General features: G+C 48.1%; 1 long non-coding RNA gene across 1 annotated transcript in view; it reads right to left on the bottom strand.

Moving 5' to 3' along the window:
* Nucleotides 1-4,685: 4,685 nt before the first annotated feature.
* LOC140387178 (uncharacterized) overlaps nt 4,686-27,906 on the bottom strand; it is a 157,203-nt gene continuing 133,982 nt past the window's right edge. Inside the window, exon 3 of the long non-coding RNA XR_011933768.1 lies at nt 4,686-5,276. This is a non-coding gene — a long non-coding RNA (uncharacterized lncRNA). The remainder of the gene's footprint in view (nt 5,277-27,906) is intronic.

Raw genomic sequence — 27,906 nt, 5'->3', positions numbered from 1 at the left:
TAAGCTCACTGAAATCTCTGAAGGACTTCAGGACCTGGCCAAGTTAACACTTGGTTTGCCAGTGTGATCTAGCTTGAAGCTTCAGAAAACTAATAAACCTCAGAAAACAAGGTGGTTTTAGTTCCTACGGGCAGCATGGTCGGTGCAGGCTTGGAGGGCCGAAGGCCTGTGGCTGTGCTGTAATTTTCTTTGCTCTTTGTTTGTTCTGAGCTTAAAACAATGTGGGACTTGTATATTGAGAAAGGGTGAAATTGCACAAAGAGTGATCCTGAACAAGTTACGTATTATATCTAACACCCCTAGAATTCTATTTTAATGGGGTGAAGCTTATTTAGTTCAAGTTACTCTCATTTGTTTGAACAGAATCAACTGTGCAACCTCGCTCATGATTAATAATTCAACAAGACAGCCTATGATAATAACAAAATATTTATATTAATCTATGTTGCTCTGTTTATCAACAAAGATGAGAATGGGCAGCACGGTAGCATTGTGGATAGCACAATTGCTTCACAGCTCCAGGGTCCCAGGTTCGATTCCGGCTTGGGTCACTGCCTGTGCGGAGTCTGCACATCCTCCCCGTGTGTGCGTGGGTTTCCTCCGGGTGCTCCGGTTTCCTCCCACAGTCCAAAGATATGCAGATTAGGTGGATTGGCCATGATAAATTGCCCTTAGTGTCCAAAATTGCCCTTAGTGTTGGGTGGGGTTACTGGGTTATGGGGATAGGGTGGAGGTGTTGACCTTGGGTAGGGTGCTCTTTCCAAGAGCCGGTGCAGACTCGATGGGCCGAATGGCCTCCTTCTGCACTGTAAATTAAATGATAATCTATGATAAGGAAAGGCATGTGTACTTTGTTTGGAAGGGCCCTTGTTCTCTGCCATGAACCATGGAATGGTAACAGCACAGAAGGAGGTCATTTGGCTTGCCGTTACCATGACAACTTTCTGCAAGAATAACTCACCTAGTCCCACTCCCCCAACTTTTCCCCTTGGCCCTGCAACTTTTTTCCTCTATAGATAATGATCCAATTCCTTTTGGAAAACCTTGATTCAATCTGCCTCCACCACACTCTCAGGTAATGCACGCCAGACCCTAACCACTCGCTGCGTCAAATTGATTTCCTCAGGTTGCCATTGTTTCTTTGGTCAATCAGCTCAAATCAATGTCCTCTGGTTCTAGATGCTTCCATCATTGGAGGCTTCCCTCCCCACTCCGTCCAGGCCCCTCAAGGTTTTGAACACCTCTGTCAAATCTCTTAATCCTCTCTTCTCTAAGGAGAACAACCCCAGCCTCTTCAGTCTACCCATGTAACTGAAGCTTCTCATCCCATGAACCATCCTCTTGAATGTTTTCTGTACCCCCTCTGATGCCTTTACATCCTTCCTAGAGTGTGGTGCATTGAACTGGATGCAGTACTCTAGTTCAGGCTGAACCAGTGTTTTCAGCATGAATGGTTACAACTAGTGAAGAACTTTATCTGGAATCCGTTCCTGGATGCCCACAATGGTGAGGTCTCAATCATATGGCAAAGGTGTCTGCCTACATAACTAGTGGCATCATGGTCACGTTGGAAGAAACTTTTGGACAAGAATTTTCCAAGGCTGGTAGAGACAGGTTTGGATGTGGGGGTGGCCGGGAAAACTAGTGCCCATTGAGGTGGTATCTTGTTTCCTTCCATCTTTGCCAAGGGTGGACTGGAAGTAAAGTCAGGAACAACCATAGGTGATGTGGGAAGCGAATTTGAGTCGCTTAGCAGGCAATTAAGAGGGAATTTGTGCATGGATTCCCCCTTTCCCAACGGGGATCAGTCCCACGCAGTGTCCCCAACCCACAGTTTGGGGATGGTGGGAGCACGGTAGCAGGAGCTCCCTCAGTGAAATGGGTAAGCTGTGAAGATTTTGATTGCTTACACTGAGGCACTGCAGACAGGGCCAGATGAGAGGTTACTTTGCAGAGTACATCTTCCATCAGCTGAAGGGGAATCGTGCCCCTTGTCTTAGGAATTAGGAGTGTTTTAACCTGTTAATAAAAATGTTTGTGGTTGAGCCTAAAAGCCTGTGTCTGTTAAGTTTGTCCTTTATAAATTCCTGAAGTCAAGAACTGACAGTAAGAGTAAACGGGAGGGAGCATGCTGGGACAATTGGGGTGCTGACTTTCATTCTCAGCCACTGTCACCCACTCTCAGTCTCATCCACACTCACCCTCACCCACTCTCAGCCATTCTCACCCACTCTCGCCCTCAGCCACACTCACCCACTCTCACCCTAACCCACTCTTATTCACCCTCACTCACTCCATCACCCTCATCCATTCTCATCCTCACCCACTCCTATTCTCACCCACACTCGCCCTCACCCACTCTCACCCTCAGCCACTCTCACCCACTCTCATCCTAACCCACTCTCACCCACTCTCACTCACTCCATCACCCTCATCCATTCTCATCCTCACCCACTCTCATTCTCACCCACTCTCATCCTTATCCACTCTCATTCACACCCACTCTCTCCCTACCCACTCTCTCCCTACCCACTCTCTCCCTACCCACTCTCATTCTCACCCATTCTCATCCTCACCCACTCTTGCCCTCACCCACTCTCACACACTCCCTCATCCTCTCCCACTTTCATTCTCACCCACTGTCACCCACTCTCATCCTCACCCACTCTTGCCCTCACCCACTCTCACACACTCCCTCACCCACTTTCATTCTCATCCACTGTCACCCACTCAGTCTCACCCACACTCACCCTCACCCACTCACCATCTTCTCAGGTCCCCCCTGCAGCCCAGTCTCTTGAGGCATATCCCTCCCCCCGCCCCAGCTCCTCTCAGGCTCCTCCATCCCCCCAGCCCCAGTTCCTCTTGCCCCCCCCCCCCCCCCAATCCTGGCTCCTCTCGCAACCAATCCCCTCCCCCCATAATCCCTGAAGGAAGGAATCTAGTTTGGAAACTCCTGGTCTACAGGTCCAAAGTTCCTATATAGCTCATAGGAGGAAAGAGATAACGAGCCCAAGTAAAACCCAAGAAGTGGAAGTAAAGTTCTTGGAAGAAGTTAATGAAATAGAAAATGATTGTTGGAGCATTAAATTGAAAGTTGATGGTCACTCAACAGGTTTCAGGCTAGATACGAGTGCAAGTGTTTCTATATTATCTGACGTTAAATGGCTTAAAAAGAAACACATTACAGTCATCCTCTATCCAGTTGCAAGATCCAGTAGGAACAATATTAAAAGTAATAAGCCAACACTTGGCAAGATTAAGGTAAAATGTTAAAGAAGTCATTGCAACTCTGTACATTACACAGAACCAGAAGACACCATTATTGGGCCAAATACATGCTTACTGTTAAAACTGATTATAAGAGCTGAAGAGAGCCCGATTTGAACTTGGGGCTTAACGCTTGTAGTCCCCAGGGGCTTCCCGCCTTTCGGGGAGGACCCTGTACCTGGTCCCAAGTGATTGGACTTTGTCCCAATCGCTTGGTTCACTTTCTCCAATACTGGAGCGGTTCCCTGATCGATGGGCGGTCTTGAGGTGCTCATTCACCTCCTTTGTGTTGGCTCCTGCTGGCGCCGAGGAGTCTGGCTTTGCTTTGTGTGTCCAAAATGTTACTTATTGTTCCCGGGGATTGCTCATCAGTATGCAGATGGCTGCTACATTGTTATGGTGATGGTCGCTGGTATTGATGTTGTCTGGCCTTTGCAGAGGTGAATACACAGCAAAATGTTCTATTAGGTTAGATGGCTTTTGTTTTGGTGCAACATTGTGGGCCGAAGGGCCTGTACTGCACTGTATCGTTCTATGTTCTATTAGGTTAGATGGCTTTTGTTTTGGTGCAACATCGTGGGCCGAAGGGCCTGTACTGCGCTGTATCGTTCGATGTTCTATTAGGTTAGATGGCTTTTGTTTCGGTGCAACATCGTGGGCCGAAGGGCCTCTACTGCGCTGTATTGTTCTATGTTCTAAACCTGCAGCTGCTGGTTTCTGTCTATGTTGGCTGACTTTCCCATCAGCCTTTGCTGTTCGTCATTTTAAATCGGGAGTTGGCCAATTTAGGTGGCTACAATGTTGATATTGCTTTGTTTAAAATTATAAATAGCTTTTAGTCTGTCCTAAAAGTATCTATTCAAAACACAATAGCCATGGTAAAATATAGCACCCAGCAGGAGACCATTCAAAACGCAGACAGACATTTAAAAACTGATCTAAGCAACAAGACTTACAGACAATATAAGTGTCTGATTTAATTCGTAATTCACACAAAATACGCAAAGTTTGAGACAATGAGCTAATAATGCTTCCCACCCTGGAAGAATGGGCATCAGGAGATGACCACGCACTGTACATGCCTCACCTAGCCAACCAGAAGCTAATCATGTACTACATGGACCAATCTTGGTTCAGGGATGCCACTGGTCAGGCTGCGGCTGTGATTTGGAAAGGGTTAATAAGGCCTGATTTTCAAAGATACCGGAAGTTCACCTGGCAGCTGCTACATTTGTACATTGAATCCTCTCTTCTTCCCTCCCCTCCCTCCCTCCTGCCTCCCTTCCGCCTCCCCCTCCCTCCTGCCCTCCCTCCCATGCCTCCCTCCTATACTCACTCCCTCCTCCCCTTCCTCCTATTTACAGAAAGACACAGAACCAAGTAAAAAAATATATTTTATTGATAGTTGTGTTAAAATGAAAGGATATATTTTATTGCAAAGTGTTTGGAAAAGTTGTGGTAGTTATCAAAGGAAATGCCAGCCAGCAACTCTGAATCATAAGTTAACATGCCATCAAAATTTTGTGTTTAAAACATTATGTTTGTTAATAAATGTTTCCCATTAAACTTTGTAAGCTTGAACAAATGGCTTACTGAAGCATCAAAAGACAACATTTAATTATGAGATAATTCTAAATGAATAAGATAATTGAAGTCAACAAGGCAAAAACATAATAATGAAGTAACATGGTGGCACACTGGTTAGCACTGCTGCCTCACAGTGCCAGGGACCTGTTCAATTCGGACCTTGGGTCACCGTGTTGAGTTTGCACTTTCTCCCCCTGTCTGCATGGGTTTCCTCTGGGTGCTTTGGTTTTCTCCCACAATCCAGAAATGTGCAGGTTAGGTGGATCGGCCATACTAAATTGCCCCTTAGTGTCCAAAGGTGAGGTGGTGTTGCGAGGATAGGGTAGGGGAGTGGGTCTGGGTAGGGTGCTCTTTCGGAGAGTTGATGCAGACTCGATGGGCTGAATGGCTTTCTTCTGTACTGTACTGATTATCTGATTCTATAAACACAAATCAAAAAAATATCAGATGTTACAAGGACAGTGACAGCTCAAGACTCTGGGGCGCTTTTAAAATCTTCTGACCATAATCTGAAGTAAAACATACAAACACTTTTAAGCGTGTCACACGTGAAGTTATATAATAATATAGCGCTAATTTAAACAGTTTCACAGATTTAAAACAAATAACAAAACCTATGTTCACTTGTAAATAATAATCCCCTTTAATCATAAAAAATAAAATTAAAAATTACTTTAAAAAAAACCAATAACAACAGCAATGACTGTATAAAAGAAAGAGCAAAAAAAAGTTTTTTAAAACTTTTACATACCCTTAAAAGACTTGTGAAACTTTTTGCCTGTTGCCTTCAATATAAATCTGCAGGGAAGGGGAATGGCTACATCAAAACTGTGCCACATTGGAGCCTGCGCAGACTGTCCCGCTGGAGGCTCGAGATTGCCGTTGGAGCCAGCAAGTTAAGTGCGATCATTTCTCTTCCAGTATCGGCGGGCCGTGGCTTTCTGCTGATACTTGCAAGTTACGGGCCAATATTTAAACGGTGAGAGAGTGGAATGGTCTGAGATTCCGAGGAATCTGGGTGTCCTAGTGCATGAATCACAAAAGGTTGGCATACAGGTAGAGCAAGTACTTGGAAAGTTATTAGAATGCTATAATTTATTGTGAGGGAAATGATTGTGAGGAACAATGTTAGAAGAAGTTCAGAGACATTTTAGAAGACTAATAACAGTAATGGGCAGGTTGTCTTGTGAGGATACGCTAGACAGGTTAGGCTTATATCCATTGGAATTTAGAAGAGATGACTTGATCGAAACCTTTAAGATCCTGAGGGATCTTAACAGGGTGGATGTGGAGAGGATGGTTCCTCTTGTCAGAGAATCCAGAACTAGGGATCACTGCTTAAAAATTAGGGCCCGCTCATTTAAGACAGAGATGAGGAGACATCTTTCTCTCAGAGTGTCATGAATCTTTGGAACTTTCTTCCTCAGAAGGCAATGGAAGCAGTCTTTGAATATTTTTAAGGCAGATCTGAATTGATTCTCAATTAACAATGGGGGTGAAAGGTTATTGGGAGTAATCAGGAATTTAAGGGTGAGGTTACAATCGCATCAGCCATGGTCTTATTGATTGGAAGAACAGGCTCGAGGGGCCGAGTGGCCTACTCCTGCTCCTATTCAGTATGTTCTTACATATGAATCCCTAAAACACTTAAACGTGACATTCTCCAGAAAATCTACCGAAGTCACTCAAGGATAGGGAAATGCTGAGCCCAGCAGTCAGTTTGGTGGCCAATGCATCAGTCACTTCATTGAAGAGTTAACTGCAAATTGCCTTGCATTCGCAGTGAATAGTCAACAGCAGAGTGAGTCACTTCCATCATTTACTTTTCCTTCACGGCCACGACAGCATCTGGGAATGGATTTATTTGAGTTTGAAGGCAAAGTTTGCATCACAGTCATTGATTACTACTCCACATGATTTGAAGCGAGAAGCTTTCATTGCATGTATCACAGTGAAGGCAGTCATTACATTGCTAAGAAGAATCATCATGGCATCCCAGATATTGTGCAGTCGGACAATGGACCTCAGTTTGTTAACAAGCTGTTCCAAAACTTTGAGTAAGAATATAGTTGCATGTATTTGTCTAGTTCACCTAGACATCCACAGTTGGATGTGTTTTGTTACCTGTAAAGCAGGTAATCTGTGCTACTCAACTCAGTTACAGTAGAGGCTTTGGAAGAAGGCTCAACGTCGTCCAGAAGCTTTACAGAAGGTTTATTGAGCAACACAACTTAAATAACTGCATGAGTTCTTACTTTAAGAACTGTACTAGTAGAAAGGTTTTCTATGCTCTACAACTAGGCCTGACCACACTAGCAGCCCTGAGCTAAATTTCTGCCTCTGTTCTCCTCACAGTCAAATCAGCCAAAGAGACCAGAGGGCTGCTTGCGTCCTGCTTTTATACACGCCAGTGCTGCCCCCTAGTGGTCTTTCCATTACCCATCAGCCCCTTCTGTACATACCCATGTAAAGATCACTACATCCCTCTTTTTCACTTTTATTTTTCATAGTTGCAGGGCTGTAACTAAAAAAAATCAAACACAGATAGTTTCATGCACAAATACAGAACAGAGCAATGATTGTATCAGTTCATGTTCACAAGTTCAGACGGTTGGGTGCACGTCTGATTCGGGTAGACCTCCTGAGTGGGCATGGAGACCCAGAGGTTTTTATGTCCGTTTGGACACCAACTGCTGGTGTCCCGGGATGTCGCATGATAGAGTCCTGCAGATCTAACGTCGGAAATACAAGTTGATGAGGTGGAACCTTCAGCAGGTCTCGCCGATTGCATCGAAACAGTATACCATCATCAGACTTCACAACGTACGATCGTGGCGATAATTGGCGGAGCACCATCGCCATGTTAGACCAACCTCCACCAGGGTGTTGCAATCTAACCATGTCGCTGTTCGCTAACGGATGCAGCACTTTTTCATGCCGGTCATCGTGCTGCTTTTGGCCGTGACATTGGTGACGCATCTTGTCCAGGACTGGCGAGTGATCTGGATTGGCGAAGTGTAACGCCGGTAACGTTGTTCTCATATCTCGATTGAAGAGCATTTGAGCCGGTGACAGCCCAGAGCTCAAAGACGATGAACGATATGACAATAGAGCCAAGTGTATGTCGGACTTCGAGTCAGCGGCCTTGCTGATCAGTTGCTTAATAATGTGTCCATCTTTCTCCAGCCTGCCGTTCGATTGAGGAAAGTGTGGGCTCAAAGTCACCTGCTTGAAGTTGTATTTTTTTGAGAATTCCAACCACTCCCAGCTTGCAAAGCAAGGACCATTGTCGGACATGACTGTCTGTGGGATGCCATGCCTCGAGAAGATTTCCTTGCAGTCTTTGATAACTGACGCCGATGTGAGATCCAGGAGTTCCATTACTTCCGGAAAGTTGGAGTAATAATCGATGAGAAGAACATAGTGTCGACCCATGGAATGAAACAAATCAATACCAGCTTTGTCCTACGGTGACGTAGCCATCTCATGCTGTCGGAGTGGCTCCTTGCATAGTGCCGGTCAATGTTTTTGACACGTGTCACATGTGAGCACCATGTTTGTTATGTCCTCGTTTATCCCAGGCCAGTACACGGATTGCCGTGCTCCTCTTTTGCACTTCTCGACACCAAGATGCCCCTCATAAATCCTGGGGAGCATGTCCGCCCAGAGCGCCAGTGGAATGACGATTCTGTAATTTCGCAATATGATGCCATCCACTACGGACAGTTCAGTTTGGACGTTTTGGAACTGTGGGCACCGCCCTCTCGGCCAGCCATGCTGAAGGTTGTGCATGACCTGGAACAGGGTCGCATCTTCCCGTGTCGCCTGACGAATTTGCTGCAGCCTCTCATCCGTTGCCGGAAGTGACTCCCTGCACCACTGTGCATGAGCTTCTACATCATTAATGAAAGCCGGAGGTAGACTGTCAGTATCAATGGCTCGAGATAAGGTGTCAGCTATTATTAGGTCCTTCCCAGGAGTATAGACCAGTATGAAGTCGTACCTCCGCAAATTCATCATCATGCGTTGTAGGCGTGGCGTCATGTCATTGAGATCTTTGTTGATAATGTTGACAAGTGGCCTATGATCAGTCTCCACTAGAAATGAGGGAAGACCATACACATAGCAGCACGGTAGCATTTTGGGTAGCACAATTGCTTCACAGCTCCAGGGTCCCAGGTTTGATTCCGGCTTGGGTCACTGTCTGTGCGGAGTCTGCACATCCTCCCCGTGTGTGCGTGGGTTTCCTCCGGGTGCTCCGGTTTCCTCCCACAGTCCAATGATGTGCAGGTTAGGTGGATTGGCCATGATAAATTGCCCTTAGTGTCCAAAATTGCCTTTAGTGTTGGGTGGGGTTACTGGGTTATGGGGTTATGGGGATAGGGTGGAGGTGTTAACCTTGGGTAGGGTGCTCTTTCCAAGAGCCGGTGCAGACTCGATGGGCCGAATGGCCTCCTTCTGCACTGTAAAGTCTATGAAAATTCTATGATAGTGGTGGAATTTTGTTATACCCGTGATCAATCCCAGGCACTCCTTCTCTATCTGTGCATACCTGCACTCGGTGGCGGTCATCGCTCGAGATGTGTAAGCCACTGGAACCCAGTCCGACTGGTCATTCTGTTGAAGTAGCACCGCACCAATTCCATGTTGACTGGCGTCGGTGGAGATCTTTGTGGGTTTTGCTGGGTCAAAGAATGCCAGCGTCGGAGCTGCCATCAATTGGTGCTTCAGATCCACCCACTCGTCTTGATGGTGTGGAGTCCAGTCAAACTCTGTGTCCTTTCTTATCACATTTCGTAATGCTGTCGTCCGTGCTGCTAGCTTCGATATGAACTTGCCTAGGAATTTGATGAATCCAAGAAACCTGAGCTTTCTTGTCACGTGGCCGCTGCATGCTCTGAATTGCCGCGACCTTCTCAGAGTCCAGCTTCACCCCGTGCTCTGATATCGTGTCACCCAGGAAGGTCAGACAAGAACGAGCGAAGGTGCACTTGACTTGGTTGAGCTTCAGCCCAAATTGGTGGATTCTTTGGAAGACTTGTTTTAACCGAGCAATGTGGTCTTCCTCTGTCGTTGACCATATTATGATGTCATCAACATATACACGGACGCCTTCAATGCCTTCTGTCATCTGCTCCATAATTCTGTGAAATATTTTGGATGCAGAGATAATCCCGAAAGGCATACGATTATAACAATACCGTCCAAACGGTGTGTTGAAGGTACACAGCAGTCAGCTGGAATCATCAAGCTGCATCTGCCAGAAGCCTTGTGAGGCATCAAGTTTGGTGAATATGCGAGCTTTCACCATTTTGCTCGTTATCTCCTCTCGCTTGGGGATAGGGTAGTGCTCCCTTCGAATGTTTTTGTTCTAGTCTTTGGGATCTAAAGAGATTCTGAGTTCACCGGACGGCTTCTTGACACATACCAACGAACTGACCCAGTCAGTCGGCTGTGGGACCTGTGATATGATGCCTTGAGTTTGGAGGCGTTGGAGTTCTGCTTTTAGCTTGTCCTGCAACGGAGCTGGTACCCTCCTTGGTGCATGAATGACCGGTGTTGCATCGTCTTTGAGCAGGATTTTGTACTTGTAGGGTAACGTACCCATGCCACAAAAGACATCAGGATATTCACTGAGAAGCAACTGGATGGCATCGGCCAGTCGTGATGAGTCAACCGTGTTCATGAAAATCCTTTGTATCAGCCGCAAATCCTTGCTGGCTTGAGCACCTAACAGTGACCTTCTTTTGTCGTCCACAATCTCAAAACGTAGTCCTTTTGTGACTTTCTTATGAACTACTTGTAGGTGGCATGATCCCCTCGAGGTGATCTGGTTGCCATTGTAGTCTGTTAACTTGCATGCAGCTGGTATCATCTTGTGTGTCCCTGGGATGGATGCAAGATCTTTGCTGTCATCAAGTTCACGGATGCTCCCGTGTCAAGGTTGAACGTAATTGGGGAGTTGTTCACTTGCACCATGGCACTCCATTCGTTTGTGGATTCAATGGTATGCACGTATTGAGGCTGTGTGGTCAGCTCGTGCGGTTCCTCTGTGACGTTTATGATTCCAACGCCGTATGTGTTCTCCCAGGAGTGGAACTCTTCATGGTCGGAAAAGCTTTCTTCAGGTGTCTTTGAGTGTCCATTGCATCTACTGTGCGAACCTTGAAGTTTCTATGTCTTTGCATTGGAGAGTAATATTTGGCTGTGGACTGACAAAATGATTCATCTTGGAGCACTTTAAATACCTTTTCCCTAGTGCAGGACATTTCCCTTTTAAATGGGCGGTGCCACAGTGGTAGCACGTCATGACGTCCATGATGTCACGCGTCGGCAGCGATCGCGCATGCGCGACTCGCTTTTCTGGCTGGGGTCGGTACTTTACATACTGCGCATGCGCAGCTTCCTGCACATGCGCATACCGGGATCATGCGTGATCGCGTTTCTCCTGACTGCGCCCATGTGCAGACATGCTGTAATGGGCGCCAGCAGCCGGAAAAGAAAGCCTGTGAGGAGAAGCCACCATTTTAACATCTTCTACCTTGTAGAGTACTTTATCCATGTTTTTTTTTTCAAGAACCTCCAGGTACTGCTGTTTTTTTCTGCTCTTGCTGTAAACATTTTGCAATGGTAGTTTTTAAAGTTAAATCATTTTGCTGCATTAATGCTGCATTATGAGAGACCATAAATTGATCCCTGATGATGGCGTCTGTTACATCAGCATAGTTACAACTTTGTGCTAGCAAGTGGAGATCTGTGACAAAATTGGAGATAGTATCCCCGTTTTTGGGGAATCTGTCACGCAGGTTAAATCGTTCCATGATTTCATTTGATTGTGATTTACAGTGTTCATCAAATTTTGCCATTATCACTTGAAAGCTAGTTTTATCTTCATTGTCACCATACATAAAAGAGTTATAAATGTCTACAGCTTGCCGGCCTGCCAATGAGAGTAATATTCCAATCTTTCTCTCGTCGGTGGCTGCATTTAGGGCAGTAGCTGCCATGTATATTTGAAGCTGCTGTTTATACATTTTCCAGTTACTATTTAAATTACCAGTAGTTTTCAGCAACTCTGGAAGTGGCGTGTGGTCCATCGCTTCGGTAGGTTGTTTGGAATCAAAATGCTGCGAAGTCTTCCACAGTCGAGCGTCGGCCCATTACTTGTGCTGCTTGTTTTGGTTCTTTCTGGTCTCTAACCTAATCTATCTAGCACTGTCCGATTAAAGCCAATCTGGTACCATGTTTTGTTACCTGTAAAGCAGGTAATCTGTGCTACTCAACTCAGTTACAGTAGAGGCTTTGGAAGGATTCTCAAAGTCGTCCAGAAGCTTTACAGAAGGTTTATTGAGCAACACAACTTAAATAACTGTGTGAGGTCTTACTTTAAGAACTGTACTAGTAGAAAGGTTACAACTTTTCTATGCTCTACCACTAGGCCTGACCACACTAGCAGCCCTGAGCTAAATTTCTGCCTCTGTTCTCCTCACAGTCAAATCAGCCAAAGAGACCAGAGGGCTGCTTGCGTCCCGCTTTTATACACGCCAGTTCTGCCCCCTAGTGGTCTTTCCATTATCCATCAGCCCCTTCTGTACATACCTATGTAAAGATCACGACAGGATGGAGAAGCGGAAAGTAGATTTTGAATAATCAAGGAACGGATGAAAAAGAATGATGATATTGACTTAGCCCTGCTTGACTACATAACTGCATCATTAAAAAATGAGTTCTCGCCATGAGAACGATTGATGGGAAGAGGCCTGTGAACACAATATCTAGCTCCACAACAAACACACAACCTGACATTGCCTCAGAAGATCATGAGGAGATTAGGAAGCATGGGAAGCAACAAAGAGATGGTCAAGTTCATCATTTCAACTTCAGGCACAGACACAAGACTTGATTGTGCTACAGTCTGGCGAGGGAGTGGGGATACGAGTGGGGATACGAGATCAACAGAAAGACTTCATCGTAATAGAAAGAACTCCACAACAGAGGTCTTATAGAATTGAGATGGACCAGGGAAATATCAGAATTATAGAATCATAGAATTTACAGTGCAGAAGGAGGCTATTCGGCCAATCGAGTCTGCACCGGCTCTTGGAAAGCAATTTAGCATATCTAATCCACGTAACCTGCACATGTTTGGCCTGTGGGAGGAAACCGGAGCACCCGGAGGAAACACACGCAGCTACGGGGAGAAAGTGAAGACTCCGCACAGACAGTGACCCAAGCCGGCAATCGAACCTGGAACCCTGGAAGCGCTTGAGATGCAAATAGATCTGTAAATAAACAAGAATAACAGTCTACAGTAGCATTTTTAGGGGAACAGATAAGCCCTAAAGAAACCCCATATGGACTCCGAACTCAAGATGAAACACTGGTTAAGTCAGAGAGTGAGGCTTGCCACCCAAAAGTGTTGTGCCACTTGCCTGCCAGCGCACCTGAGGTCCTGGATGCTCTTGACTCCCTCACTCCAAGTTGGAGGGATCACAATGGTGCTGCTCAGTTTCTCGGCCACATACATCCATACTGGCTTGCTTGGAGACATTATCCACTTCCTCCTATCCTTGCAAAAGCTCACCCCACCAAGAAGCCGAAGCTCCTCAGCTCCCTCAGCTAAACCTTCAGGTAATAGTAGTGACATAGAGGGCAGGAATTTCCACACAACCCACCAGTTGCCCGGCGACGGGATCTTCTGGTCCTGCCTTTGCCAATGGGGGTTTCCCATTGAATGGACCCCTTGCTCCAGGAACCCACGGGAGGGTGGGGGGGGAGGGGGGGGGCGGGGTGGGGGGGGGGGGGGGCGGCCCGTTGGAAGGGACTTTGGCAGGACCAGAAAATCCCATCAGCGTAAATGACTGGAAAGTTCCTACCAGAGGATTTGAAACCTATCTCCCTGACAAAGGTTTTGGTCATCTGTCTTGTCAACATTTATTTAATAAGGCTCCGATGAAGTACATACGCTAAAAATATTACGGCTGACACTCTACGGCCTCCCAGCCGCAGGAGGTGACGTGCCGTTTGCTGGCAGCGGGATTCACTGCTCCCACCGCTTGTCAATGGGAATCCCCATTGGAGTCACCCCACACCGCCGGGAAATCCATTGACGGAGTAGCGTTGCCAGTGGGACCAGTCCTGTCACCAGCGAACAGCCGGAGAATTCCCGCCTATATAAATTAAGGTTTTGTTGTAATATCGGAAATCTGGCCATTACCCATCATTCATTAATCTGTCAATGTATTAACATTTTGATTATTTTCCTTGGCAGAAACTGTTTGAATTTCAAATTGGTAAATATCCTTAAAATGTCACAAGGCTACTCCCCTTTGTTTTTTAAAACACACCTTCCACTTTTAACTGACTGAAAATGCTGCAATTTGAAATGATACAGAACAAGCTACTTAAAAATGCAATGCCAATGTGAAGGTGGAAAACAAATAAGTTGCCCCCCCCAGGGGAGAATGAAAAGAGAGACATTTCCAATCATTTTGACACCCATCGAAACCACCAACTTTCTAAGGGAGAGACATTCAAAGGCAAAGTGCTGGACATTGAAACAATGGCTGCCACAGACAGAGACACCCAAATCCCTTGGAAATACACAATGGGTGAAGTATAACAGACCAGGCTGTAGCCACTGCAAAGAGATTTGCAAGGAAGCTTTCAGCCGAGGAAAGAGGCTGAAAGCTGGCTCTTTCTCTCTCTCTCTCTCTCGTTTATAACAAGTGTATTATCCAATTCAGAAACCAACATTACTAGAAATCTACCAGCATACTGGGATCTTGTAATAATTGCAACATCTTTTCCATCTAACCACTTCCACAAAACCAGTTCATCCAGATTGGCCACAATGTTCCAAAATCTATGCCTCAAAGAGCACTTAATTGTATATTCTTTTAACATTTTTTATTGAACTCTACCTTCCCTTATTTCTGAAGCCTGTGTATGTGACGTTGCGTTTTTATTTATTTTTTTGAATTTAGCGGTTCATAAATTTGTTCTTATTTCGCCTCAAGAATGCTTTGTTTAATTGGCTTTTATTGTTCACAGCTTAAATAGTTAAATACACTTGGATTCAGAAAAGGCATATCCTCGTGAACAAGAAACTTAAACCTTTGTTCTGACCAACTGAGGAGGTTGACTCCAGGGGAGCCAATTCCCCCTTTCTCACCTGGTCATAACAATAACCCATTGTGTTCTACTCCGCATCATAGAATCCCTACAGTGCAGAGGGTGGTCTTTCATCCCATCGAGTCTGTACCAACCCACCAAAAGACCATCCCACCTAGGACCACTCCCCCGTCCGATCCCCGTAACCCTGAAACCCCATCTAACCTTCGGACACTAAGGGGCGAATTAGCATGGCCAATCCACCTAATCTACACATCTTTGGACTGTGAGAGGAAACCAGAGCACCCGAGGAAACCCACACAGACACGGGAAGAACGTGAAAACTCGACACAGACAGTGACACAAGGTCAGAATTGAACCCAGGTCCTTGATGCTGGGAGACAGCGGTGCTAATCACTGTGCCATTGTGCTGCCCAACTAGCATTGATCATCATCAACATTGTGTCTAAGATGCTATGTTCCTTTTCATGCCCAACCACGAACTGTAGCTTAGGTTTTCCACTGGTGTCTGCCTAATTTTCTAATGCTAACTGCGAGCCAGCATTGGGAGGGAGGAGATTAATCCATGCCATTAAGTCTGCTGCCATGTTCATATCCAAATTTCCATACCTTTTCTGGCCATTATTGCATTGTTGTCTCTGGGAGATTAATGTGCACAAATAAATTAGCTGCCATGTTTCCTATATTTATAACAGTGCGCTGTTGACAAATGGATGCTTATTTTCGGGCTGGCAAGTGAAACGGTCATTACCACCTCATTCCTATTCACATTGCTGCAGAGCAGGAATCCAGGTTCACTGAGCGCAACGCAGAAGTCTGAAGAGAATATACACAGATCAAATGCAAACTTTACCGGGGGCAGTTGTGACTTATTTCCCAGTCTAGCTGCTGCCACCTGGGAGGTGACATTGAGACTCTGCAGTCATGGTTGCTGACACCAGCTGTCCCCTTTCCCAAGGGAATTGTTGAGCCTTAAAACTCATTCAGCCACTAGTGTCCCCACTGGGTTCACCGCCAACACGCGTCAATTGTGGATGGGCAACAAATCCTGGCCTAGGCAGTGATGCCCACATGAAAGGCTCAAGATCCCGTGGCATGGCTTGAAGAAAAGCAGTTGAGTTCACCTCTGGCCAATGTGTATCCCAGAACCAAAGTCTCTAAAACAGTTTTGGTTATTATCGCCATGCTGTTTGTGGATCCTTTCTGTGCAGAAAATTGTTTCTCATTTTTCTTACACTGTGACAATGACTGCACTTCATTGTGCATTGCTTTGGGGCTGTACTGAGGTCATAAAAGGTGCTATATAAATGCAAGACTTGGTTCTATTGATTATACACAGCAACTAAATCGATGAGATAAAAAATGTATTTTATTTAATGAAGGTATTCAAACACGTGAGATGTGCCAACAGTTTTGTGCTTCCCATATACTTTTGTTGCATTCCTTTGTAATTCAAGATGTATTTAATCTGCAACATATGGGGCAGTGGGCCTAGATGTGATATTCTTTCGGATGGTCGGTGTGCACTTGATGGGTCGAATGGCCTCCTTCTGCACTGCAGGAATTCTATAATTCTATAATGATATGATTGCAAAGGTTACTTCTATTTACCATATCAGTCTCTCAGGTGCCTGTGTCAATCTGGAAGCGTGCTGCAATGTAGATTTGGCTCTTGAGGATCATGGTAGTGGTGCTACATGTTGCATACCTTTGACTGCAAACACATCACCTCTGGGAGTCTCAGGAGGATGTGGGGGACGAGGCAGCCGCAAAATGCATTTGAGGAACAGTGATATAGAAATCCCTCTACTGCCCATCACACCTTTAACAAACGGTTTTGCATTTATACAACTCCTCTCGTGACCTCAGGACGGACCAAAACCCTTAGGAACCAATTACATCCTTGTGATGTACTTTCCCCATTGTGCACAGCAATATAACAATGTCCGGATAGTCTATTTTAATGATGTTTTAATGACGGCGTAATGTTGGCCAGGACGCCAGGAATAACTCCCCTGTTCCTATTCAAAATGCCACAGGATCTTTTATGTTTACCTGAGAGGGAAAGGCCATAACGTACAGGAGCAGAAATATTGATTGCAAAGGTTACTTCTATTTACCATGCCAGTCTTTCAGTTACCTGTGTCAATCTGGACCATTCAGCCCATCGCATCCACTCTACCATCCAATGAAATCACGGCTGATCTGTTATGATCCTCAACTCCACCTTCTCGGGCAGCACGGTGACGCAGCGGTTAGCACTTCTGCCTCATGGCACCGAGGTCCCAGGTTCGATCCCGGCCCTGGGTCACTGTCCGTGTGGAGTTTGTACATTCTCCCCGTGTTTACGTGGGTTTCTCTCCCATAACCCAAGGATGTGCAGGACAGGTGGATTGACCACGCTAAATTGCCCCATAATTGGAAAAAATGAATTGGGTATTCTAAATTTATAAAAATAAAACTCCACCTTCTCGCCTTATCCCCACAACCCTTGACTCCCTTATTGATTAAAAATCTGTCTATCTCAGCCATGAACATACTTAACAACCCAACCTCTACAACTCACTGCAGTAAAGAATTCCACAGATCTGCTCCTCTCTGAGAGAAGAAATTCCTCCTCATCTCTGTCTTAAATGGGCAACTCCTTACTCTGAGATGATGTCCTCTGGTCCTAGACTCTCCCACAAAAGGAAACATCCTCTCAGCACCTACCCTGTCAAACCCCCTGAGAATCCTGTATGTCTCAATAAGGCCACCGCTCATTCTTCCAAACTCTAATGAGTACAGGTCCGACCTACTCAACCTCTCCTCATAAGAAAATCCCTCCGTACCCGGGATCAATCGAGTGAACCTCAGTTTATGCCTCATTTGAAAGATGGCAATCAACAGTACTAACTCTGGGGTTTGACCACAGTGTGCGTGGCGCTCAGATCTCTGGAGTGGGATCTGAACCCACAGCTTCCTGATTCAAAGTTGAGATGCTAACTAAGCTACAGCAGTTTTGTATAGTGATATCTGCTACCTTTCCAGTTAACAGACAATGCAATGGGCATCTTTGCATTCTTTAGCAAGTAATATAATTTGGTCATGGTTAATCATTGGATCCAGGTCATGCTACCGGAAGGCAACAGAGAATGGAGGATGACTATCAATTCGCCAGCCGGTTTACAGAAACCGATTAAGTTGCAGACACGGGTTAAAACTTTTCGAGAAACCTGTAACAGGGACAGAGCTGAAAGTCAATCACACATACCCTCACCCTCGCCACACAAAGACTGCCTCTTTACACATCTGTAACATTGCCCAACTCAGCCGCTAGTGTAGAAACTCTCATGAATGCCTGTGATTTCTCCAGCCTTGATTATTCCAAAGCTTTCCTGGTCATCTTCCCATTTTCCATCCTTCATAAACTTAAATTCATTTGAAATCCTGCGTCCTAATTCACACCGAGATTCATTTACCCATCACCCATTGCTGATCTACCTTGGCTCCAATTTTAAAATTCTCCTCCACATTTTCAAATCCCTTCCAAGCCTTGCTCCCTCCTGTCGTGTTGGGTGTTGCGATCCACAAACGAACCAACACGGTTGTGGATGGTACAACTCTGTTTTATTATTCTGTACAATAATAACTATTAACTTCTGGCTGTGGTTCGTACTTCACCAGCTAACCTGTGGACCCAGCCCTAGCACTATCTTTGTGAGGCACTCAGCACATGGTGTATGTCTGAGTGGCACGCTGTGAGCTCTGTGCTCTGAGCTATCTCCTGGTAGAATGAGCGGGAACTGTGGTGTTCCCTGTTTTATAGTGCATGTGCTCTCACTGGTGATTGGCTGTGATGTTGTGTGTGTGTTGGTTGGTCTATCTACCTGTCCATCAGTGTGTGTGTGTGATTGCACATGATATGTTAATATGGATATCATGACACCTCTTAGTTCAGTAAACTTCTCCAGTCCTATTATTCTCCAAGGTCTCTGTATTCCTCCAACTCTGGACTCGTGATAATTCCTCATTTTAATCACGTCACCATCGGCGACCGAGCCTTAAGCTCTGGAATTCCCTTCCTAAAATCCTCTGCCTCTCCATCCCTCATGACAGGATTTTCCAGCCTGTCCCACTGGCAGGATCTTCTGGTCCCGCAGTAGTTGACACCTGCTGCAGGTTCTCTAATGGTGGGACCGGTGAGCCAGGCACATAGCCATTGACATTGGCAGGACTGGAAGATCTCGCTGGCGGCTAATGGAAAGCTGGCTCTGCCGTGGGAGAACCCACCATGGGGAGGGTTCTGGGAAATTCCAGCCTCATTGTTTCTTTAAGACATTCCCTTGAACACATCTCTTTTTGTCCTAATTGTTCCTTGTGTGGTTTGGCATCAAACCTCTGTTTCATAATGCTCTTGTGAAGTACTTTTGGACATTTCACAACATTAGAGCTGTTGTATAAATGTCAGGTGTTTTCAGACCATGGGTTCACAATAAGCTCAAATCCATGATCCTAATTCCTTGCGTTATGGAGCTATTAGTCAACTAAAACTTCTCTGAGCAGTATTTTGGATTTTAATAATGTTCATGCACCTTATATCTGGATTACCTCAGCTTTTCAAACATTGCAATATAATCAATTTCTTATTAACTTCAGACACATAAATTTGCCAACTGCTAAAGGGACTGCAGATTTTTCCCTATTGAGTACAATTCACGTCCTTCAAAAAGGAATTGGCTAAATAAGTAAAATTAAGAGGGGGCGGCACTGTGGCACAGTGGTTAGCACTGCTGCCTCACGGCAATGAGGACCCGGGTTAGATCCCGGTCCCGGTTCACTGTCCGTGTGGAGTTTGCACATTCTCCCTGTGTCTGCGCGGGTCTCAATCCCACATGATGTGCAGAGTAGGTGAATTGGCCACGCTAATTTTGCCCCTTAATTGCACAAAAGAATTGGCTACTCTAAATTTTGTTTTTTAAAAAAACAAAAGAGAAGGGATGGGATTTTTCGAGAAAATGACAAAAATGTCATTTCGGCGAGAGATTCGGTGTAATTCCCATCGGTCCTGGCGATGTGATCAGGTACACAATTTTCAGGCACTTTGAAAAAAACGCCAAATATGTGGCACAAAGCACCTGATTCGGCCAGCCTGGGGATCATCTGAACACTTTGGTGAAGCAGGTGCTCCATTTAAACAACTCCACAGCACTTGCTCTCATTCAAGCCAGGATGATGGCAGCAAGGAAACCAGTTCCTAGATTTACAGAGGGGGACCTCAGCTGATTGCTGGATGCCGTGGAGGAGCGGCGGGCTACAATATACCCTCCGGCTTGCAGGAGGCACTCTGGCAAGCTGACAAATCCCATCTGGGTGAAGGTGGCAATACTGGTCAGCGACAGCAGCCTGACCAAGAGGACGGGTGTGTAATGCAGAGAAAAGATGAATGACCAACACCGATGAGCCAGGGTGAGTGCTCCTTGTCTCCTCTCTGCACCCAACCCTCTGTTACCTCCGGAATGTCATCTCGATCTCTCATGCTGCCAACTTGCAAGGCCCCAGAACCCGATCTCCCACTTCATCCTCAAACTACGTCCATGCATGTGTGGTAGTCGGTATTAAGGGTATTATGGTACCCAGGTTGATGCTGTAAGATCATTGGTGTGGGAGGTACCTGAGACAGAACTATCATTGGTGAAGCCTGCCTGCTAATTCCGCCCCGTAAGGCGGAGTATAAGAGTCTGTGTCTCCCTCGCAGCTGCAGTCTGTACCTGCGCTGCTGGGGGAAACATCTAGTCCAATAAAGCCTTCAATTGTCATCCAATCTCACTTCTGGAGTTATTGATCGAGCATCAATTTATTGGACTAGATTTTAAAGAATGGAGCTCCGAATCAAGCCGGAGTGTCTGCAACTCAGCCCCCACGCGGCAAACTCGGCGGCAATCTTCAAACACTGGCTGGCGTGCTTCAAAGGGTACCTCAGGACGGCCACGACTGCACCTACGGAGGACCAGAAACTGCAAGTTCTCCATTCGAGGGTGAGCCCAGAGATCTACACCCTCATCGAGGATGCGGACGATTTCGAGGCCGTAATGACCCTGCTAAAAGGACATTGTATTCGCCCTGTAAACCAGGTCTACGCCCGACATCTGCTAGCGACGAGGTGACAAATCCCCGGGGAAATCGCTGGAGGAATTCTACCGTGCGCTCCTGGTGTTAGGTAGGAACTGTGACTGCCCGCAAGTTTCAGCCAGTGACCACACAGAACGTTTGATCCGGGTCGCATTCGTTGCAGGTATGCTGTCCTCCCAAATCCGCCAGCGGCTGCTAGAAAAAGAGAAACTAGACCTCAAGGAGGCGCAGGCCCTTGCTAGCCCCCTGGATGTGGCCTCCCGAAACGCCCGCGCGGTCATCCCCGACCGCATGGCAGCCCCTTGGGCAGCATGAAACCCACCCGCGGCTGACTCTGATGCATCCCCCATCCACCCACAAGCTTGTGCTGCATCACTACCAGGCAACCCCGGAGGGCCCAGCTGCTATTTTTGTGGGCAAGCCAAGCACCCCCGGCAGCGCTGCCCGGCCCGCTCCTCCACCTGCAAAGGGTGCGGCAAAAAGGGCCATTTCGTGGCGGTATGCCAGGCCTGGGCAGTCGCCGCGGTCTCCAGGGGCGAACCGGGACCGCCACCCCAAATCTCTCCACGAGCCACGTGCGGCCAGCGGGCGCCACAATCTTCCTTTTGCAGAGCCATGTGCGGGCCCCGGGCGCCGCCATCTTGTTCCCCAGGGATCACGTGCGATGGATGGGCGCCGCCATCTTGCCCACCCCCAGCCATTTGCGACCCGTGGGCGCCGCCATCTTGGCTGGAGTCTCAGGACCCCGACTCGGATGACCACACACCGCCCGAGGAAAAGCTCCAACTTTTGCCGCGACTTGCCTCGGTGACCTTGGACCAGTCTTGGCCCCGAACGCTCTCGACCGCGACGACAACCGTGCTCATCAATGGGCACAAAACATCCAGCCTGACCGAATCCGGGAGCACAGAGAGCTTCATACTCCCCAACACGGTAAGGCGCCGTTCTCTTCCCATCCACCCAGTTAACCAAAAATCTCCCTGGCCTCCGGGTCTCACTCTGTAGAGATCAAAGGGTTCTGCATAGCGAACCTCACGGTCCAGGGAAGGGAATTAAAAAATTTCCGCCTCTACGTCCTCCCTCACCTCTGCGCTGCCACGCTCCTAGGATTAAACTTCCAATGTAACCTCCAGAGTTTAACTTTATATTCGACGGCCCTATACCCCCCTCACTGTCTGCAGCCTCACGACCCTCAAGGTCGATCAGCCTTCCCTTTTTGCGAACCTCACCCCAGATTGCAAACCCGTCGCCACCAGGAGCAGACGGTACAGTGCCCAGGACCGGACCTTCATTAGGTCGGAAGTACAGCGGTTACTGAAGGAATGCATTATCGAGGCGAGCAACAGTCCCTGGAGAGCTCAAGTAGTGGTTGTAAAGACCGGGGAGAAACATAGGATGGTCATTGATTATAGCCAGACCATCAACAGGTATACGCAGTGAGGCATGATCAATTTGACTGGAGACGAAGTTGAATCCAAACTGAGGCTTTATTAGTATCAGGGGCGAAATTCTCCAGAAATGGCGCGTTGTCCGCCAACTGGCGCCCAAAACGGCGCAAATCAGTCGGGCATTGCGCTGCCCCAAAGGTGCGGAATGCTCCGCATGTTTGGGGGCCGAGCCCCAACCTTAAGGGGCTAGGCCCGCGCCGGACGAATTTCCGCCCCGCCAGCTGGCGGAAAAGGCCTTTGGTGCCCCGCCAGCTGGCGTGGAAATGACATCTCTGGGCGGCGCATGCGCGGGAGCGTCAGCGTCCACTGACTGCATTCCCGCGATTGCGCAGTGGAGGGAGTCTCTTCCGCCTCCGCCATGGTGGAGACTGTGGCGAAGGCGGAAGGCAAAGAGTGCCCCCACGGCACAGGCCCGCCCGCGGATCGGTGGGCCCTGATCGCGGGCCAGGCCACCGTGGGGGCACCCCCCGGGGCCAGATCGTCCTGCCCCGCCCCCAGGACCCCGGAGCCCGCCCGCGCCGCCTTGTCCCGCTGGTAAGGTAGGTGGTTTAATCTACGCCGGCGGGACAGGCATTTTAGCGGCGGGACTTCGGCCCATCGGAGCCAGAGAATCGCGGGGGGGGGGGGCCCGCCAACTGGCGCGGCGCGATTCCCGCCCCCGCCGAATCTCCGGTGGTGGAGAATTCGGCAACCGGCGGGGGCGGGATTCACGCCAGCCACCGGCGATTCTCCGACCCGGCGGGGTGTCGGAGAATCTCGCCCCAGATATGTGGCCTCCCACAGCAGCTGGTAAAATGGCTGCGAGCTGGAGGCCACGCATATTTATAACCCGCCTCCCGGGCGGAGCTAGCATGCAGGGGCCACAGGTGAACCTGTAGTGCAGGTTCTACCATACAACCTCTAATATCAGAACACAGTGGTTTACCATACACAGCTCAACGCGTACCTCCTCCCCTGCATATCTGATTTGGTCAATCATATTGCACAATACAAGGTCTTTTCCATGGTGGATCTAAAATCCGCCTACCACCAGCTCCTCATCCGCCCTAGCGACCACAAATACACTGCATACAAAGCAGATGGGCAGCTCTGCCACTTCCTAAGGGTTCCCTTTGGTGTCACAAATGGAGTCTCGGTCTTCCAACGGGAGATGGACCGAATGGCTGACTGGTACGGTTTGCGGGCCACGTTTCCGTACCTCAGTAACGTCACGATCTGCGGCCACGACCAGCAGGACCACGACACAAACCTCCGAAAATTCCTCCATCCCACAAAAATCCTTAATCTAACCTACAACAAGGCCAAATGCGTGTTCAGCACTGACCATCTAGCCATCCTCGGCTACGTAGTGCATGATGGAGTTATAGGCCCAGATCCCGAACGCATGCACCCCCTCATGGAGTTTCCCCTCCCCCACTGCTCCAAGGCCCTGAAACACTACCTGGGATTTTTTTCATATTATTCCCAGTGTGTCCCCAACTATGCGGACAAGGCCTGTCCGCTAACCCAGTCCACGGTTTTCCCCCTGTCGGCAGAGGCCCGCCAGGCCTTCAGCTGCATCAAAGCGGACATTGCAAAGGCCACGATGCACGCAATCGATGAATCCTTTCCCTTCCAAGTCGAGAGCGACGCGTCCGACGTAGCTCTGGCGGCCACCCTCAACCAAGCAGGCAGACCCGTGGCCTTCTTCTCACGCACCCTCCATGCTTCAGAAATCCGCCATTCCTCAGTTGAAAAGGAGGCCCAGGCCATAGTAGAAGCTGTGCGGCACTGGAGGCATTACCTGGCCGGCAGGAGATTCACGCTCCTCACTGACCAACGGTCGGTTGCTTTCATGTTCGATAATGCACAACGGGGCAAGATAAAGAACGATAAGATCTTATGGTGGAGGATCGAGTTCTCCACCGACAACTATGAGACCTTGTATCGTCCCGGGAAGCTAAACGAGCCTTCCGATGCCCTATCCCGCGGCACGTGTGCCAACGGACAAGTGGACCGACTCCGGGCCCTCCACGAGGACCTCAGCCACCTGGAGGGTCACTCGATTCTTCCATTTCATTAAGACCCGCAACATGCCCTACTCCATCGAGGAGGTCAGGACCGCTACCAGGAACTGCCAAATCTGCGCGGAGTGCAAGCCGCACTTCTACAGGCCAGAGAAAGTGCACCTGATAAAGGCTTCCCATCCCTTTGAACGCCTCAGTATGGACTTCAAAGGGCCCCTCCCCTCCACCGACCGTAACACATACTTCCTGAACGTGATTGACGAGTGCTTCCGGTTCCCATTCGCCATTCCCTGCCCCGAAATGACCGCAGCCACCATCATAAAAGCCCTCCACAGTATCTTTACACTGTTCGGTTTCCCCGCCTACATACACAGCGATAGGGGGTCCTCCTGTATGAGCGACGAGCTGCGTCAATTCCTGCTCAGCAAGGGCATTGCTTCGAGTAGGACAACCAGTTACAACCCCCGGGAAAACGGACAGGTAAAGAGGGAGAACAGAACGGTCTGGAAGGCCGTCCTACTGGCCCTACGGTCCAGGAATCTCCCAGTCTCCTGCTGGCAGGAGGTCCTTCCGGATGCTCTCCACTCCATCCGATCACTGCTGTGTACCACGGCCAACCAAACACCTCACGAACGTCTCCTTGTCTTCCCTAGGAAGTCCTCCTCCGGGACCTCGCTCCCAACCTGGCTAGCAGTTCCTGGACCCATCCTGCTCCGCAAACACGTGAGGGTGCACAAGTCGGACCCATTGGTCAAGAGGGTCCACCTCCTTCACGCTAACCCTCAATACGCCTACGTGGCGTACCCCGACGGCCGACAGGATACGGTCTCCCTACAGGACTTGGCGCTCTCTGGCGCACCCCTCAGCCGCCCCTTTCCCAGGTGGATCGGTCCTCCCACCGGTCCCATATAGGGGTGATGGAGCTGCCGAAGAAGCCGAAGCCATGCTCCCGGAGCCACGGATGCCCGAGACGATGCCTGCATCACCGCCAAAATTCCGACGATTGCAGAGTACGCCCAGGGCCCCTGATCGACTAATTGCTTCCTTTTGAATGTAAATAAATACTGTAAATAGTTGCGACATGCGACGAGGCAAATCACTGTACTAATGTATACCGAGTACCACCATAACCTCAATCTCTACCACTTTATAACGTGAGACCACCACCCCTGCTGGACCCTTTTTTTTAACAGGGGGTGAATGTGGTAGTCGGTATTAAGGGTATTACGGTACCCAGGTTGATGCTGTAAGATCATTGGTGTGGGAGGTACCTGAGACAGCAATATCATTGGTGAAGCCTGCCTGCTGGTTCCGCCCAGTAAGGCGGAGTATAAGAGCCTGTGTCTCCCTAGCAGCTGCATTCTGTACCTGAGCTGCTGGGGGAAACATCTAGTCCAATAAAGCCTTCAATTGTCATCCAATCTCGCTTCTGGAGTTATTGATCGAGCATCAGCATGTCTCATCACAACCCCTCCTTGCTCTGGTGCAGTGTTCATACTTGCCAGGTGTCATCGACCTCTGACCCACCAGGCGCCAAGCTCACATTATCGCCAATTGTGTTCCTGCAGGAGAAACTTGCCCAAAACCGCCGTGGGTGAAAGAAAATGGGTGGTGGGATGCCCGAACTGGGGATCCTAACCCATACAAGGAGAGGGCCATAGAAGGCACAGGGGGTGAGCAGGAGGAGGCCTGCGCTGAGCGTGAGGTGGGCCTGTGAGAGAAAAATGAGGAGCCATTGAACCTACATCCTGATGACCCGTCTTAAGTGAGTTCTCTGTCCTCCAAACCTTTGACGCGGCCATGTACTAAAACCATGTCCCTTACCTTGCAGAATAATCAATCAAAGAGCCTGGCCAGTCCACCAGCAGTATCCCACCACCCACACTCAACATGACCTCGGAGGAGATCTTGGAGGAGGACACAGATGAAGCATCACAGCTATTACCCGCAGCATCCACCATCGCAGAGACGCGCACCTTGGTGGACAAACTTACTAGGCAGGTTTCAGGGTCACTATCTGTGAGCACAACACAGCTTCTGATGCACATCAGGTGGAGGTGGAATGTCCCAGGGATCGGGCAGTCGGAGGCCTGCTAGATCCAAGGGCTCAGCTGTGCCCCAGCCAAGTGCCGTGCCTCTGGCCACATTCATCCCGAAGCTGCTGGAGATGCAAAGGCAGAGCCGGGAATACCAGGTGGTGTTGTCAGTGACATTCCTGTAGCTACAAGGCAGAATGGATTTGCGCCCGTGGCTCGCGTGGCTGCTAAATCCCACCCTAAAGAGTTGAGTTCCTCTGAAGGATACGCCATTGGCTGAAATCCTACTTCAAAGTACTTCACTTCATTGACCATCGATTGGGATTTGCTGATATTTACAACTACACTTAAAACAAAATAGCTCAAATGTCCTTGTTTACAATAGATCCTACGACATCTTCATTGACCTAACAAACACCAGACTGGAATGGGAAAACTGCAATTCACCTTTGGATTCAATGAGCTACTTGATGATATATGCTGCATGGGCAAAATAGGTGAAATGCCACCACCCTTTCCGAACCATTGAACTTGATATATGGGGGTCAGGTGGTGCAATATTCTTATGCTCGGGCCATTTTAGTCTCTGTTTTGAAGGAGTGATAAATAATGGCACAAAAGATCTGAATAAGGTTGCGAGCATCAGATTTCAAACAACTGGCAAGTTCTCCATCTGGAGCACACCTGACATTTCTATCAAGATCAGCAAAGAGTGTATGACCTTCAGTTTGCACTTGAAATGCACAACAAAAAGGATCTGCAACTTATCATGGACAGAGTTATAACAATTGTGTATTATTACAGTCTGACTATGTGCCTGAAAACAACAGGGGCATTGTATCAACCTGCATCCAGTGAACAGGAAAGCTAAGGTCATGGATATGGTGATATCAGCAATTATGGCCTTCACCAGGCGAGGAAAGGTGCTTTTGAGTCTTTGAAATATTGTGAACTTTGGGCCGTGCTACTCGCATCATCTCAAAGAACTCAGCAGATCCAAACTGAAGGACCAAGTTACAAGGTGCTGAACGATAGTAAATCAGAATAATGATAACAAAAACAAAGTTCTGAACGTTGTTTGAATGGATGAGAACGCACCAAGTGTGCTCTTCTGAATGAGAACCAGCAGCAGAAAATGCTCACTATGTAAAGGTAAAACATCTTAACTCCCCATTCATTATTATACAAACCACTGGGAAATACTGACTGACCACAATGTCCACAAAACCATAGAATCCCTTTGGCCCATTGAGTCTACGCCAACCCTCTGAAAGATCACTCCCCCGTCCTATCCCCATAACCCCACCTAACCTG

This window comes from Scyliorhinus torazame, chromosome 12 (assembly GCF_047496885.1).
Source record: "Scyliorhinus torazame isolate Kashiwa2021f chromosome 12, sScyTor2.1, whole genome shotgun sequence".
Classification (NCBI taxonomy): domain Eukaryota; kingdom Metazoa; phylum Chordata; class Chondrichthyes; order Carcharhiniformes; family Scyliorhinidae; genus Scyliorhinus; species Scyliorhinus torazame.
Note: the sequence above shows the minus strand (reverse complement) of the source record. Positions and strands in the feature narration are given on the sequence as shown.